Genomic DNA, 10,095 nt, shown 5'->3' with positions numbered 1-10,095 from the left:
ATATGTGTTAATAAATAGCATCAAGACCCACCTCCGTTCTTCCCGTCACAGGACCAAAGGATATTTAAAAAAGAAAAGGAGAGAGGATTTAGGAGAAGATTAAAGATTCATTTTCTCTCCACTATACAGCACAAACTTCTTTTTTTTTTTAAACTCATGTGCCCACACTTGACCTCTTGTTTCCCTCTTTCACCCCAGACCTCTGTAACAGATCCATGACAAGGCCATCTAATCATTTCTAGCATGCGACAACATTTGGTTCAGATTCCCTTATCAGCATTACCTTTTCTTCTCTCCTATTTGCCCCACCTCCACCTTAAAGGGGACCCAGAATGGACTGAGGGATCAGTGACATGTCCACCACTTCTTCAGACACTTCATGCAGAAAATCTTTCAGAGATGTGATTGTGGGAAAGTAGACCTGGAAAAATAACTGTCATCAAAACCTTTACATCTGTTAAAGGATTTTACTCCAATGACATTGCCTGGCCCTAAATTTACTGTTCAAAAATTAAGAATCTATATATACAACTGTGGGTTTTATTACACATTTACAGGAAACTCATCTAAACTTCACTTATTTCCATTATAAATCAGTTTACTTAAACAATTTGAGAACTCCAGTTTATATTGGAGTAAAAGGCAGTTTCAGTTAGATTTTTGAAAAGTTGGTATGTTGCCTTTGAAAAATGTGTGGATAGCATTATGGTAGTTTTTAAATATGTTGCATATATTCAATGTGTTTTCATTACGTAAATGCATATTCAGTGATATGAAATTAAGTTGTACCTAGGATGTATTTTTGTACTTCCTATTATTACCTTATGAGTGTTAAGGTTCACATCTCCAACTGAAATGAAACATTAACTATGGCTTTTAATTAACACTTAGAAACTTCAAGCTTTGGAAAATGTTGCCTTTTAAAATCAGAATTACTTCCAGATTTCTATAGTATTCTGACTACAAAATTACTTTTAAATATGCCAAATTATTGTGGTAGGAGGAAAATCTGAAATTTCTCTTTTTCTTGACCTTTGAAGACTTTCTTTATGATTCATTTGAGAAAGCATCACTCTTTGAAAGTCAAGCTATTTTCTAAAGCTCCATGTAAATCAATGTTTGCTGATTCACTGTGATCCAGGGCATTTAATCAGAAGCAAGTGTTAGGAGAATTCCTCACATGAAAATGTAAATTTTTCCTGCCCCAACCTAATTTTCTAAATAAGGTAAGAAAATAGAACACAATGTATGCATAAACAATGTGTTCAGTTCACACAGTTCTCAGAGAAATTTAGAAAACCAAATCCTTTATTTTTTATGAAGTTATACAATGAGATACATGTACTTCTTAATATTAATTGTGTAATTTGCTTGAATGTTATATTTCCTCTAATTTGTTTTCTGGAATATAACAAAGTGACAGCAGACAGGTGGAAGAAATATGAAGCAATTTGAAACAAAAAAATCTGAGGTCATTCAAACAAGTTTTGCATTTGGGCAAAATTTTTAAATTCGAGGTTTTCTTCATTTATTATAATGACATCTGTTCTGAAAATTGTTTTAATATTTTCATTTAAAATGTTTATTTATTTTTGAGAGAGAACACAAGCAGGGGAAGGGCAGAGAGAGAAAGGGAAACATAGAACCCAAAGCAGGTTCCAAGCTCTGAGCTGTCAGCACAGAGGCTGACACAGGGCTTGAACTCACAAACTGTGAGATCATGACCTGAACTGAAAAGTCAGATGCTTAACTGACTGAGCCACCCAGGCATCCCTGTTTTTATTTTATTTTTTAAACTGCTCTACTATGGTAAGATTGACATAACATTAATTTAATTTAAACCTACCTCCAACTTTAAATATTTTAGATATTATTTCAACTGCTGCTAAATATTTTCTACTCATATTAAAAATTTTTTTATAAAAATAAAACAAGAACCAAATTCTAAATTAAGACGCATGTAACGTCCTCTAAAATAATATCAGCTATAAATTTAAAAGAGAAAGACTCTGTGAGTGAAATAAATGTGAATCTTGAAGACTTTAATCTCAAAATGTCTCTCTCGAGCAAAGACTTACAGATACACTTTTTTGAAAGTTTTAAGTTACCACAAGTCATCTTCTTTTGATGTCAGAATTAAGTAGCATTATTTACTACACAATATCTATTTCTTTTGTAAGTGTATTTTCTAAAATTTGATGCATTAGAAATCATAAGAATATTTTATTTACATATTAGACATATTTATTGAGTGAAGTTTATTTTGGGCAATAAATAATATAAAAATTTAATTTTTAAAAGCCCAGATTTTAATTTTAAAAGCCCAGAAAGGTATTTTCAAATTTAAATGTCAAATATTGATGCTGTAAAGCCTGAATATAATTACCAATATGTAAGTTAATGAAAGTGTATATAAGAATCCCCCTCCAAAAGAATACGCTATAAAGTTACTATTACTTTCACCATAATGGTGAAAAAACACTTTGAATATCTGATTATAATTCTTAGACTGTATCATGCATCTGATTTAATTGGTGTACACACTTTATCTTTTCAGGTTTTTTTTTTAGGTTTTTTTTTTCCCGCTTCCATTTCTTTATTTTTTTTATTTTTATTTGTTTACAAATAGTTTATTGTCAAGTGGTTTCCTTCTTTATTTTTTTATTTTTATTTGTTTACAAATAGTTTATTGTCAAGTGGTTTCCTTCTTTATTTTTTTAATTTTTATTTTTTACAAATAGTTTATTGTATCTTTTCAGTTTCTTAACTACATTTTTTGGTAGCCCTTTGCTTTCCTTAATTTTTATAACATTTCTACTGATTGATTAGAAAATGTCTAAAAATTGTAACAATACCATGTATCAAGATTTTGATGATATAAACAGTTGGAAGAAAGTGGAACACATGGAAATAAAGTGCAATTTAAAATTAATTGCCTTTTTTTAAAAATGGTTTTATAGTCTATTATAAATCTAATAGCTATGTAGCTTACTAAAACATATCACTGGTAAGGACTCTAATGTTTCTAAGTTTTTAAGGGTATTGTAGCACATTTAAAAATGTAACTGTCCCAAGAAAATTCAGCCGTCGACTGTAGTTACATTTTAGTGATGTACTTATATCTTTAAAAACTCTTCGAGTAATCTTTACTGCTTTGTTAGTGATATTTTTGTTGGTTTGATGTTTTTATCTTTCTGTAAACTAATGAGATCTTTCTAGTTAATATAGCAGTGATCCAATCTTTCAAATTAACAGCTTGGGGTCCCTGGGTGGCTCAGTGGGTTAAATGTTTGACTCCTGATTTTGGCTCAGGTCCTGATCTCACAGTTCGTGAGACTGAACGCTGTCACTGAGCCAAGAGCAGACCCTGCTTGGGATTTTCTCTCCCTCTCTTTCTCTGCCCCCTACCCTGCTTGTGCGCTCTCTCTCTCTTTCTCTCTTGCTCGTTCTCTCTCACTCTCAAAATAAAGAAATAAACATTAAAAAACCCAAACAGCTATACTGAGATATAATTCACATACCATATGATTCATCTATTTAAAATGTACAATGCAATGGTTTTTAGTATATTAACGCAACTGGGTAACCATCACCACAATCAATTTTTTTAAGACACTTTCATCACTCCAAAAAGGAACCCTGTACCCATTGAACACTCCTATTTCCCCTGCAGTCTTCCCACCCCTAAGCAACCATGAATTTACTTTCTGTTTCTATGAATTTGCCCATCTGACCACTTCATATAAATAGAGTCACATAATATGTGGCCTTTTGTGACTGGCTTCTTTCACCTGACATATTTTCAAGATTCATACATACTATTGCATTTATCAATACTTTGTTTTATCCCCCTGCTGAATAATTATTGTTTAGATATATCCCATTTGTTTAGCCATTCATCAGTTGGTGGACATTTGTGTTATTTCCACTTTTGGGGCGATTATTAATACAGCTGCTATGAATATCTGTGTACAAGTTTTTGTGTGGACATATGTTTGCATTTCTTGGCATGTGTTTCCAAGAGTGGAAATCCTGGGTATATGGTAACTTTGATGCTAATTCTATTAAAAAAAATTTTTTTAACGTTTATTTAGTTTTGAGAAAGAGAGAGTGCGAGCAAGGGAGGGGCAGAGAGAGAGAGAGAGAGAGAGAGGGAGACACAGAATCTGAAGCAGGCTCAGAGCCTGATGTGGAGCTCGAACTCATGAACCATAGATCATGAGCTGAGCCAAAGTCAGACATTCAACCAACTGAGCCACTCAGGCACCCTGATGCTAATTCTAATGCTAACTCTTAAAATTTTGAGTACTTGCTAGTCTATTTTCCCAAGTGGCTGCTCCAATTTATATTCCCACCAGTGGTGAATGAGGATTCCAAACTTTCTTCTACATCCTCACCAAGATTTATTATTGTCTGTCTTTTTTATTATAGTCAACCCAGTAGGTACGGTTGTACCTCATGGTGGTTTTGATTTACATTTCCCTGATGGTAAGTTATCAAATTTTAGTCTAAACCAGAAAGGCATGCTTTTCAACAACTAAATATACATTTTCTAGAATTTTAAACATTTTTCAACAGGAAAACATATGCATTAAATGTGTTCTTATGTGGACTATCTGGGTTATCTGTTCTACTTAATTTTCAAAGTGTGAACATTTGGGTTTGTGGACTAGAGATTGTCAGGCTAAATTCTCAATCTCTCTTTATTTGTGGACATGTTAATCTATCCTTTTCATATAATGGACTACTCAATCCTAGAACACAAAATTGTTGGACTCTTACTAGAAGTAACAACTACCAATTGGTCCAGTGAAAGTTCTTTTCTTATATTGATTCCTTTCATTATCATAACACTGGAGCAGGTATTATTCTCATCTGGAGTTGATAGAGTGATGCAATTTGGCCAAGGCTATCCGTCTAGTAAGGGTTGGAGGAGACATTCAAACCAAGGTCAGTCTGACTTCAAAGCCTGTGTTCATCATCACTGCCCACTCTTGACTCTTAAATATTGTTGCTCAATTGGAAATGTCATTTTGCATGGGGCCTGTAATATTCTTTTGAAGTCGTATATGATTATTGCTCAAAGGAGTCTTCAAGTAATATCCCATGGTGTGGTGTTTCCTACTTGAAATGGTTAATTGATAACTTATTGTATATACTCTGAACCAAAATCTATGTTAAGTCCTCTGAAAAAAAAAGAACACCTACTATTTATTGAGCTCTTACCATGTGCTAGATACTATACTATGCCAATACATATCATCTTATTTAACAAACTCTTAAAGAGTCCTGAAGTGATTTACAGTCTAATTGAAGAGATGAGATGTATATTTGCAAATAAAAATTAACTTTAAAAAGAGGTAAATAATAATACATGATACCATTAAACAGCACATGATTAATTGAATCACATGAAACACATAAATAGCATATGCAATGTGTTTGGAGAGGGGGTATGAACACTGTGGACTGGCCTAAGCTACTGTGGACTCATTAAATGTGACTATCTTACTACATTAAATGGCAATGTTTTCTTCATTTACTAAACTATAGAACATGAGATCTAAGGACACCCTTAAGAAGTCATTGGCTAGTGTGTTTATAGGCAGAACATCTCCTTTATCATAAACCTTATATAGTAGTAGCTTATTACTCATAGAGCCCTTAATGGATAGTTTATACAGCACTTTCACTAACATTGTTCTTTTTTTTAATGTTTTTTATTTATTTCTGAGAGAGAGAGAGAGAGACAGTGTGAGCAAGGGAGGGTCAGAGAGAGGGGGAGATACAGAATCTGAAGCAGGCTCCAGGCTCTGAGCTAGCTGTCAGCACAGAGCCCGATGCTGTCAGCACAGAGCCCGATGCGGAGCTCGAAACCACAAACCGTGAGATCATGACCTGAGCCGAAGTCAGACACTTAACCGACTGAGCCACCCAGGCGCCCCTCACTTACATTGTTCTTTACATCACTCCATTTAATTTTTGCACACCCAGATGTAAAAAGAAGACCTATGAGTGTTATCTCTCGCCCCTCACTTACATTGTTCTTTACATCACTCCATTTAATTTTTGCACACCCAGATGTAAAAAGAAGACCTATGAGTGTTATCTCTGTTTTCTAGATGAGAATGTGCCTCTCTGGGAATTCAATGATTTGCTTCTAGTCACAAGGTAAAGGAGAGATTAAAATTAATTCTGGTGTTCTTTCTACTGCTAATCCTTTTCCTATGTAGAAAGAACCTAAATTTGTGGTAGTTGACCATACTCTGTCCACTGCTGTAGTAATAATTTCCATATGGACACTGGAACACTTTCTTGGAAATAAATATAGCATAAAGATTCTTTGTTTTATGGATGTGGAAGTAGTCCTAAAGATGGAAATTCAGGAAATAAATAGGTAAGTTGGTCACTAATGGCAACCCTTGAGTCACCAGCTTTGTCAGATGTGCTTTCATTCTGAGGTAAGAGGAGGGAATACGGGCTGCCTTCTTAGAGGACACTTACGGGTGTAATTGAATAACACAGAGCACTGATAAGTTACTAGCACTCCAAGCCCTCTCCCCAACCAGATGTGACCTGGACCTCCAAGTATTTGCAGAAGGGCCCAATTGGAATTTATTCTCATCACCTCCAACCCATCCCCAAAATCATGAGCTTGCCTTTGTTGAATTCAGTAAATAGAAGTTTGAAGACCTCACTGATTCCTCTCTTAGACTGTACCAAGGGTAGAAAGCCTGGGGCTGGTGGTGGGAGTGAAGGGTAGTTAGAGGCAAAGAACAAAGTCTTTCCATACAGAGGAAATAGGGTCTGAAGGGCTCTGTCCTTTCTAATGTACAGGATCTGAAGAGGAGGAGTTTTTATGTGAATAGTCCTCTGCCCCCACTATCATTCCAGTAGGGGACTGTCATGACGGGAAGTAACCCTGTCCAGGATTTGAGCATGCAGGGAAAGATGCCACATCAGACTAAGCTTTTGTAAAGTATGATTTTCTTCATCACTCCTCGGCCAAGCCTCAACTGATGCCTCTAAGAAACGATTCTAATCACAAGGAAAATCTGGAGGCATAGCAGTAGTTTAACTGCCTAAACTTGTGGGTCAGGAGAAGATAAACTCGTTCTCTATTCAGTTTTCTTTAGATACGAATTATGGTCATTTTTCAAAGAGATGCTTGTAGAGGTTGCAAAAGCCAGCAGATGCTTTTATTTACAGCTGTGGCCTTTCTCCTTTCCAGTTGTGGCCAACTTAGGTACAGGGTAAGATCCTAGGTAGAGTCTGAAAAAGCAGTACTGTGTACATCTTAAGAACATTGCAGCTAATTGCAAGCCTGAGGTAAATTACCAAACTCTTCGGCTCTCAGTTTCCATGTCTGTAAAATGGGGTATTAACAAATAGTGCCTTACCAGGTAAGGACTATGTTAGGAATGAAGGGTAAATACAATTAAGCACTGGGGACATTGCCTGGCTCAGAGTAAGTGCTCCAGACATTTTAGTTCCTCTTAGATCTTAGCATATTTACATTAATGTTACACATATACTATTTTAATTTTTCTTGTGTTTAAAATGGTTTCTCTAATTCTTTAATATAATAGCTATATTCTTATATAGTTATTATAACATTTTATTTACACTTATTTGTGTTTTCTTTTTTTTTTTTTACACTTATTTGTGTTTTCATTTAATTTCTGCCAAGAAGTAAGTTGACTTTTGTGGGCTTCTTGTGGGTGGGGTGGGTACAGGATGAGTTCTGTATTTTAGACTCTTGTGCCATTTGTTTTATTTATATAATTTAAATACTGCCATTTTAATCTCTATGTAAATGATTCATTTTGTTAATTTTAATTTACATACTACATGGGGCCCCTGGGTGGCTCAGTTGGTTAAACGTCTGGCTTCTACTCAGGTCAGGATCTCACAGTTTGTGAGTTTGAGCCCCACAATGGGCTCTGTGCTGACAGCTCAGAGCCTGGAGCCTGCTTTGGATTCTGTGTCTCCCTCTTTCTCTGCCCTAACCCCACTTGTGCTCTCTCTTTCTCTCTCTCTCAAAAACTGAATAAACATTTTAAAAAAGTAATTTACATACTACATTTCCAGAATTACACTGATTACAGAACGTAGGGTCCATGTGTAGTAACTTTGCCTGTAGGCAGGGTTTAAACCATGTCTCCCAGACACCAAACAGTAGTGAAACAGCGCCTGCTATTCTGGTTTTCTTTTTTCAAATTACGTTCACGCCTGAACAGATGGTTCTGTTCATCTGGGTTACGATGGTTCCCCTTACAGTTTTTCGACTTGGTGATCCTGTGAAATTGATATGCATTCAGTAGTAACTATACTTCAGATTTTGAATTTGGATCTTTTCCCCGGCTAGAGGTATGGTAAGACCCTCTCTGGCAATGCTGGGCAGAAGCTGCGGCAGAAGCAGCTCCCAGTCAGCTACCCGATGGCGAGAATGCACAACCGATATGTCTGCCACCATTCTGTCCCCCATCCAACCATTGTTTCTCACTTTCAGTACAGTATTCGATAAGGTACATGAAATATGCAACACTTTATTATAAAATGGTATTTGTGTTAGATGATTTTGCCCAGTTCTAGGCTAACGTAAGTGTTCTGAGCACATTTAAGGTAGGACAGGCAAGCTATGATGTTCAGTAGGTTAAGTGTGTTAAATGCATTTTCAACTTATCATGGGTTTCTTGGGACAACACCCCACCATAAATTGAAGAAAGTGTATATTCACGTTACTGCTAATTTAAAAGAAGATCTGGGGCAGAGTTTGTGAGTTCTCAGATAATTTGAAGTTCCCAGCAGCTAGAGGTCTGTGGCAGATTCATTATGAGTTGGTTAACAGACAGCAGGGGGCTCAGAAAAGTCAAGAAAAAAACCAAGAGCCTGCATTGCTGTTTTTGGAGGGGGTGGGTGTGAGGGGTATAAAATATACATAACGTAAATTTTACCATTTTAACCATTTTTAAGTATAGGTGTTCTGTGGCATTAGATATATTTACATTTTGTACAACCTTCCTACATTAGTCTCCAGAAATTTTTCTCCCTTGCTTTTTGAGGCAGCACTACCCCACTTGGGGGACCTGGAGATTGAGAGGCGAGCAAAATAAACACACAGCTCTGTCCTCTTCAGTTTGACCGAGATTTTTATTTTTCCTTGAGATACCTATTCAAAGACTGAAAACATGGACTTTAATTTTTTTATTGAGCTTTTCATGTCCTCTTTTTTGTCTTACAGTGTTTGAATATAACTTGAAAAGGAATGTGGATTTTCAGATAAAATTTTTTAAGCTCTGTGAGGACCCAAATATATCCCTTCTGCAGAAAATACTAAATAAAGTGTAATAGTCTTTACGTGTCACGCTTTAAATCTATCAGAGTCACTGAAATCTTGTGTGTTCCATCTCTGTGACAACCTCCTTCTCAATCATATAGAGTTGTAAAAATAACCCTGTTTTATTGCAGAAGACAATGTAACCTCACAGGATGTTGTAGGTCTATAACATATTTCTTTTTTTTTTTAAAAATGTTGGCATTCAGAAGAACTTGCCAGATAATCAGTCATTATGAATGATTAGACAAGGCAACCTACCAGGAGCAATGTGTGACAGCAATGACTAAATCTTAAAAGAACTTAAAAACTAAAGTGAATTTTCAGTGCTGGTGATGGTGGTAAAATGGACATTTAAAAATACTACTTACAGGGAGGGCACCTGAGTGGCTCAGTTGGTTGACGTCCCACTTTGGCTCAGGTCATGATTCCCTGATTTGTGGGTTCCTGCCCCATTGGACTTTGCACTGACTGCACGGAGGCTGCCTCAGATTTTCTGTCTCCCTCTCTCTCTGCTCGAGCCCTACTCATTCTCTCTCACTCTCTCTTTCTCCCTCTCACTGTCTCTCTGTCTCAAAAATACATTAAAAATATTAAAATAAAAATACTACTAATGAAGAATAAACTGGCAAATTTGTGGGGGAAATTATACACACACACATAGCACTTATTTATATATGTTACTGATATATAAATATATATCATTTATTTATTTATATCATCTCATATCTATATATAAAGTGTAAATTGATAAACTT

Source organism: Crocuta crocuta, unplaced genomic scaffold (assembly GCF_008692635.1).
Source record: "Crocuta crocuta isolate KB4526 unplaced genomic scaffold, BGI_CrCroc_1.0 scaffold230, whole genome shotgun sequence".
Taxonomy (NCBI): domain Eukaryota; kingdom Metazoa; phylum Chordata; class Mammalia; order Carnivora; family Hyaenidae; genus Crocuta; species Crocuta crocuta.
This window is presented reverse-complemented; position numbering follows the sequence as displayed.